At 40.5% G+C, this 8009-nt stretch overlaps 1 non-coding gene across 1 annotated transcript; it reads left to right on the top strand.

Moving 5' to 3' along the window:
* Nucleotides 1–6169: 6169 nt before the first annotated feature.
* On the top strand, nucleotides 6170–6276 carry LOC145065105 (small nucleolar RNA R71). Its single transcript, XR_013688256.1, has one exon. It is a non-coding gene; the product is annotated as a small nucleolar RNA R71 (small nucleolar RNA).
* Nucleotides 6277–8009: the final 1733 nt, after the last annotated feature.

Raw genomic sequence — 8009 nt, 5'->3', positions numbered from 1 at the left:
TCTAATTATTAACTAAGATTGGTCAATCCTAGCTCTAACAATTCAATGTTCACTAAATTATTAGGTAAACAGGTTCATGCAGTTTAATGGTCACTAAGCTACACAGAACATGTAATTAAACAATTAGATAAACAAATATTAACATGCTAGGTCATACAAATCAAACACAAGCAAATTTTCACCAACTAAGCTTAATCCATAATCATATAACTATTCATAAGTTCAAAGCTTCATCTAGCTAAACAAGAGTAGCTAGATTCAGCTGCTCATTATAGTAATTAAACTAACACAGCTAAAACTAATGAAAGACATGTTCTAAAAATAAACCTTTACTTCTTTTGGTGTTGAAAACCCTCTTCCAGAGCCTTTCTTTCGTTCTTATTCGTCTTCTGGAACTCTTTCTCTTCTGCCAAAAGTCCCTCTTTTCGTAATAATCATCAGAACTTATATAATGCTTAAAAACTCGCGCCACGTCGTGGGCTTCAAGCAATCCGTATCCTTCAAGGAAATCCTCCGCGTCGCGATGCTTATCTTCTGAACACCCATGCCACGTCGTGGGCTTCATCTCCACGTCGTGGAATTAGCTCTTATCGTGAATTTATTATTTTCTTGTCTTCCAAGCCTCCCATGTTCCCCATTTTGTCACCTTTGGTCCCTTTCTTCGAAAATCCTTTGTATTGACTGAAAATAACAATTTAAACTCATAAGTATCTTTATTCTAAACATATTATCAATTTATTAATAAAAATGTACTTAAATACTGCCTAAAAATAAGTGTAAATATGGCAATATCAAAATACCCCACACTTAGGTTTTGCTTGCCCTCAAGCAAATTTCAACTTAATTCTTAATTACTAAAACTACACAGAACAATCCGACTCTAGTTCAGCCATTATGCCAAAACCTCAACGCATGCATTTCTGTCTAAAATTCTCCTAAAGTACCCCCCATACTTTAAATACTCACAATCTTCATAAACACTCACCCACTTTTTCCGAACAATGCTCATTTTATGCAACCCTCCGAATCCATCCGCAGAAAACCTCCCAACCTCAAGGTATTTTTAGTTGAGCAACCTAAGCGTACATAAACTAGAATTACAATTTTTCGATACCACTATGGAGCTCTATTTGAATTCTTCATTTCTTTGACATTTGATCTTTTTGAATTCACCACCTTTGTTTGATTTTTTTGGGTATCTTCAACTTTTTGGATTTCTTCAGAATTTTGATCTTTTGATCTTCCCTTTATTTGCTCCAAAATTCTTCAAACTTTACTCGTAATTCTCTTTTTTTTTTTTCACATGTAACTCACTTTTTTTTTCACTCAAAACCCTACATGCTTAAGCAGAGGCGCTCAACCTCAACCTTTATTGGTTAATGATAATAATTTTCCTGGATACATTTCAGGTTTAGGCTGCTAAACCTATTGCATCCCTCAGACCAAGCGGGGTTATGTTTTTGTTTCATGATTTCACTAAAATAAGGGAAGCCACAAATGCACTATAACGTGTATTGGCTCAACTAAACATTTGAACTTTCATCGGATCATCCCGCATAATACTAGCAATTATAGCTCAAATTATTAGTACTAGATTCAATTAATTTCAATTTTCCAAATTTTCTGGCAATTTACTAGCAATTTACTGTTTCTACCCCTACCCCACACTTATTTCATACAATGCCCTCATTGTATGTATAAAACAAATCAAAATTAAAGACAAGGGAGAAAAAGGAACAGACTCCCCTGGGATAGTGGCGTGAGCATCTCCAAAAGCGTGGACAAAATACAATTGGACTTTCAAAAATCGAAAACCCGGTGGAAAACTGGTTGAATACGTAAATAAACCACGAACCGAACTCGAAACTTCAATTCGTCAAAGTGTGTATTTGTAAGGAAAAATGTGGCAATGATAAACTGGATCTCATCGTGATATGGGTTGACACCGCAAACACCAAAAAACTAAACTACCAAAAATTGCAAGAGCGCCACGACGTGGCACAAGGAGTCCACGTCGTGGAAACTGAACCTCAGCAGAAAATGAGTTGTTTGCTTTATTTACTCTAGCAACTTTGACCAATGACTAACTGGTTGCCGACACTTCTATGCAAATATATTTCCCAACTATAACCTCTCTCTTAATAGACCCCACACTTATCTTGAATTGTGGTTCCGACTCACGACTCTTAGCTTCTTTGACTAGACAAACACGACTCGAAAGTTAACCTTCTATGCTCCTTAGAATTCCAACGCTAATCTGAAAAATGAGATCAACCCAAAAGAAAAATAAAGTAACATAATAGTCTTAATAAAGTTTTACATCACATACTAAAAAAAAAACTACTCAAAAACAGAACAAATAAAATCAATCATCATCTTGATCTTGTGCTCCACTCGGCCCTGCTCTATCATCTTGTGGACGCCATAGCTCCTCCCATGTCGGAAAATAGGGATATTGTGGTGGCATAGAAGGTGGTCGGGTCACACCCAAATGTGAATAGATACCCTCAGTAAGCTGGGTATGGTAAATAGCATGACCTCGTAGATTATCCAAATATGTTCCCACCCGACTCTGAAAAGGGTCGGTGGGCACTCCTTGCACATACTGCGAAGCAGCACGCTCTCGTTCGACCTCACCTCTAGCCCGCACATTCCGACGCCTCGGCCTAGCTGGTGGCTGTTGTCCCGGCTGCACTTCCTCCTGTTCGTCATCGATCGGTGGTATAACAAAGCGACCCCCGATATTCACCACCGCGCGCATCACACCCAAGACTTGAATGGTCAAGTCTGTGTCCGGGAATCGAGTGAGATTCCTCACAAAGTCAGGGTTCAAAATTTGATATGACCTAGCCAGGCGAGTAACCAAATGCCCCCCAGTAATCGGGCTCCCAGGCCTAGAATTGGCCGCTTTCTTCCCCATAAACCTTGCCAACATATAAGGCAGATCACAACAAACCCCCGGGGTAATAAGTGTCCATAAATAAAATAGATTCTGGATGGGGACCTTATCACCATGATGCTTGTGATTGATTGTAAACGTGATAAGGCGGTGCAAAAATCGGAACACAGGATTTCGTATTTGTGACTCACTCGAGTCACGAGTGTTATACTCATGGTTAGAAATGCCCCGCCAAAACTGCACATCCAAAGTACCTTGAGTAAAATCCCGCACACATCCAAGCAAGAAGGGAATAAAAAATGGAGATTGCGTCTCCACTTCCGTATAGAGCCCCATACGCCAAGCAAACTCCCGAAGACTACACTCACGATATACACCTCCAAGACGAAACACAAGTGCCCTATTGTAGGTGACATCAAGGGTGCGTTCTTCAAAACAAACGGTAGAAAAAAATTCTACCGACAATTCCCGGAACACGGGTTCTTGAATGGCGAATAGATTCCTCCACCCGTGACAAGTGAACGAAAATTGATCTCCAACATAAGTCTTCGACCAATAACGTTCCAATTCCACTACCATTCCCACTCTACCCAGCCATCCCCAATCAATAATTGGTGCTATTGCAAACTCCCTATTGTATAACCATCCAAGTCGATTTTCGTAGGTTGTTAGCAACGGTCGGGGAATGTTTTGAGGGAATTGATATAGAGGATGTATGCTTGCTACATCTATCGGGCCCTCTTCCTGCTGGACAGCTCGTCGTGGTCCCATTTCAAATGGAGTAATTAGCAAGATCTTGCAACGAATTTAGAAGTATAATAAGAAATTGGCAGTAGGGTCGTGATGTTCCCGTGAGTGCGGCAGTCTTCCAAGTGGGGGATAAGGGGTTTCTCGGTCAAAGGGTTTTAAGCGATTGGTCCCCCCCTGATTTTTAAAGGCCACGACGTGGCGGGCTTTGCCCACGTCGTGGACCTTAAATTTCTTTAGATCGCGAATTGTAATTAAGCCCACGACGTGGCTGGCTATGCCCACGTCGTGAGAGCTGTCAGATGCCAAATTTTAATAATATTCATCTAATTAACTAATTTCTTTGCAAATATTTCATTATTTAAAGTCCCCTACAGCTATTTCTCTGCTTATTACCGGTTTTTAGATGATGAATTGATGTCTTTCCTAATTAAAAAGAAAATAAATAGAAAAAGAAAATGGCAAACCAAACTCGGGTTGCCTCCCAAGAAGCGCTTCTTTTTCTTGGAGTCTTGAGCTGGACTCCGTGCCTTCTACGTTGACTCTTCGGAAGAGTCTACCACCAGGATCTTTTGTTCCTTGAACCGCCGTTTATAAGCTTGAACTCTCCTTTTATACGCCTTCTTTGAATTTTCTTTTTTAGTTTTTCCATCTTCTTCATGCTTTCGTTTTGTGCCCTTTGTGTGTTCCTTGCTCTCCATAGCGTTCCCCTCTTCTTTCACCTCCGGCCTTGTTTCTTTTGAAGTGACTTCCTCTTCATCACTTGTCATTTCCTCGTCCTCTTCGCTCACCCAAGAAGGTGGGTTCTTGTAAGCTATGACTTCAATCAAATACGGAACAGATGCCCTGGGTTTTGTCCTCTTGGCTTGATGAACTACCTTTATCTCTTCTTCCATAAGCTTTTCCAACTCTTCTAGTTCATTCTCCTCATTAATCGTGAACACTTCTTCTTTATCTTCTTGAAAATCATTTCTTATCCCGAAGACTTCTTGTTCATCTCCAACCCTCAAAGTGAGCTTGGACTCGCGGATATCAACCAGGGCACCAGCAGTGTTAAGAAATGGCCGACCAAGGATTATCGGAACATCCGTGTCTTCTTTCATGTCCAAGACTACAAAATCTATTGGAAAAACAAATTTTCCGATTTTCACCAAAATATCCTCCACTATGCCTCGGGGTTGTGTCACCGAACGGTTCGCCATGTGAATCTTCATATTTGTAGCCTTCATCTTCTGAATCTCCAATTTTTGATAATATGAAAAAGGCATTAGATTAATGCTAGCCCCGGAATCGGCTAAAGCATTAACCTTCATTTTATTCCCAAACTCGCATGGAAGAGTGAGGCGTCCAGGATCCCCCATCTTTTCTGGTGTTTCTCCCAACACAACTTTTGAAATTTGCTCACTTAGAATCACTATAGACTGTTTCTTTAATTGCCTTCGCGTATCTATCAAGTCTTGCAGTAATTTCTGGTTCTCGGAAGCTTTGGATAAGGACTCAACAAAGGGAGTATTAATTGGAATCCCTTTCACATGCTTCACAAACTCTAAATGTTCCTTCTCTAGTTGACTAAGTGCTGCACGGGTGGGAAATGGCATAGGTGGATGATAATCTGGAATAGGCTCAACAGATTTTTGCTCAGACTTGCGCCACGTCGTGGCCAGAGGCGTGCCACGTTGTGGCGAGCCTGGTTCAGCATTCTTTCCATTTTCGATCCTTGATTTCTTGGGCTGCTGCGGTTGTTCTTCCAACGCCTCCAGGAACTCGGATATTGTATCTTCTTCAGTATCGATGGCCATTACGTGAGATTGGGCTTTTACTTCGGGATTCTTCGGGGACAATTTTTCATGGACTAAAGTGGCTAGTTGACCAAGTTGTACTTCAAGGTTGTGGATGGAGGCTTGCTGGTTCTTCATCAAGGTTTGTTGTTCCATGATAGCGGAATCCGTGGCATCATGTCTCTTTTCCGAAGCCTCCATAAACTTCATCAAAATGGTCTCTAGGTCGGGTTTCTTCTCGATTGGTGGCTGCTCCTTTTGGTAAAAGCCTCGACCTGTCTGCCTATACTTCTCTTCTTTTTGCTTTTTATACTCTTCATAGGGCAGCCACTCCTTCTTTGGTTTCCTCCAGTCGTCATCAAACTTATCCCCACTAGAGTAGCACACTTGAGCTTTTCTGTTCCCATACTCATCCATATTGCAGTCCTTGGTCAAGTGTGGACCACTGCATCGCTCGCACCCCACTCTTATGGCATGTATCGACTGGTCCATTTGTGTTATCCGGCGATCCATGTTATTTAGCATGGCCATGACAGCTGCAATTTCTTCAGTTTGGGTCCCTCCACCGCCTTTACTTCCGTCTTGCCTCGGGTTATGGTACTCGCGAGAGTGTTTCGCGAATTCTTCGATGAGCTCCTTGACTTCCCTTGGATTTTTCTTTGTCAACGGTCCTTGAGAATCAAGGAGTTGTCTTGTCATTACATTGACCCCATCATAAAAGATTGACATCTCTTGCTGCACATTTAGGTCATGTTGAGGGCAATTTCTGAGTAGGCCCTTGTACCGCTCCCATGCTTCGTATAGTGACTCCCCCGGTTGTTGCTCAAAGTTGGCTATCGCCTTCTTGAGTTTGGCTATCTTGGATGGCGGACAGAACTGGTCCAGGAATTGCTCACGCATTTGAGCCCAAGTGGTGATTGTACCTGGTGGGAGTGCTTTTAACCACTCCTTAGCAGCTCCTTTGAAAGTGATAGGAAGCATCCTAAGCAAGACTGTATTTCTTGTGACATTTGGGACATTGAAGTAATCAGCAATGTCGTTGACTTCGTCTAGATGCTTAAAAGCATCCTCATGATCCTTCCCGAAAAATGGGATGTCCTTCAGTGCTGTCAATATGTGTCCCTTTAGTTCGAATGTGGCAGTGGCAGGAATTGCGGGTTGGACTAACCCAGGACCCATGTCATCTCGGATCCGCTTTTTGTATGCTCCCATGGACATTTCTTCAATCGCTGCCATCTCGTTCCTTGGCTCGTTCTCGGGTTCACTTGTGTGTTCTTCAAATTCTGGCTCGGTATCGCTTTCGGACTCGGTTTGCACGGGTGTGTGTTCCAAATGCTCAAAATTGCTCTTGTGCTTCGCTGATGAGCTGGACTCTCCTGTCTTCTTTCCTGACTTCCTAGAAAAGGCTGACTTCAATTCTTGCAAGGGCGTCTTTTTCTTGTGAAGTGCAGATTCGGGGTCTTCCAGTGGTGGCACCAAGTGTGTGTTTGAGCTTCTGGTCATGAACTCCTGCAACTTGCTAAACTAAAACGTAAAACTGAACTAAAATAAGAAAAACTAACTACCAAATAAAAATTTTAAAAATTTTGCTTGTCCACGTCGTGGCAAGTATATGGCCACGTCGTGGACTCTGTAAAAAAAAATTTATTTTTGCTGAAAAATTAACTTTTTGTGGCTGTGATTCCACAAGAAGGATCGATTAATTTAATGCAAATAATTAAACTACAAACTAAGCCGTTCCCCGGCAACGGCGCCAAAAACTTGATGTGCACAAAAGTACCCACTAATTTTAATATTTATAACCTAACAAACTTAGACTATCTATGCACTTATAGGCAGTGTACCTAGTCAGATTACAGTATAGCTTAGGTAAGTCGGGTGTCGATCACAGGGAACGGTGTTCTAATTAATTTACTTACTATTAAACTAACCTAATTTATTAACAAATTTAATAAATGGTTTTATCTGATTTTACAAGATCAGATGAACTTAAATCCAATTCAATAAGTAAAAACACACACTCTTGTTTAGATTGAATCCACTTTTCCCTTATGGCTAGCTAACAATTACGGATTACTAAGTTGGTTTTTAATTATATTAGTAATTTAGTTCTATCTTACCAATATTTAACTAATTCATGTCAAACCATGTATGTTCACACATAATTAAACACAGAACCAATTATAGTTGAAAATATGCTATATAAGATTTGTTGTGTAAACGCAATTATGATCACAATTCTCGTTCTCTAGCACAGCTAAACTTTATTTATTCTAATTATTAACTAAGATTGGTCAATCCTAGCTCTAACAATTCAATGTTCACTAAATTATTAGGTAAACAGGTTCATGCAGTTTAATGGTCACTAAGCTACACAGAACATGTAATTAAACAATTAGATAAACAAATATTAACATGCTAGGTCATACAAATCAAACACAAGCAAATTTTCACCAACTAAGCTTAATCCATAATCATATAACTATTCATAAGTTCAAAGCTTCATCTAGCTAAACAAGAGTAGCTAGATTCAGCTGCTCATTATAGTAATTAAACTAACACAGCTAAAACTAATGAAAGACATG

The sequence above is a fragment of the Lactuca serriola genome, chromosome 7, assembly GCF_051521515.1.
Source record: "Lactuca serriola cultivar US96UC23 chromosome 7, Lser_US96UC23_V15, whole genome shotgun sequence".
NCBI lineage: Eukaryota > Viridiplantae > Streptophyta > Magnoliopsida > Asterales > Asteraceae > Lactuca > Lactuca serriola.
The sequence above is the reverse complement of the archived record's forward strand: the minus strand, read 5'-3'. Positions and strand labels throughout refer to the sequence as shown.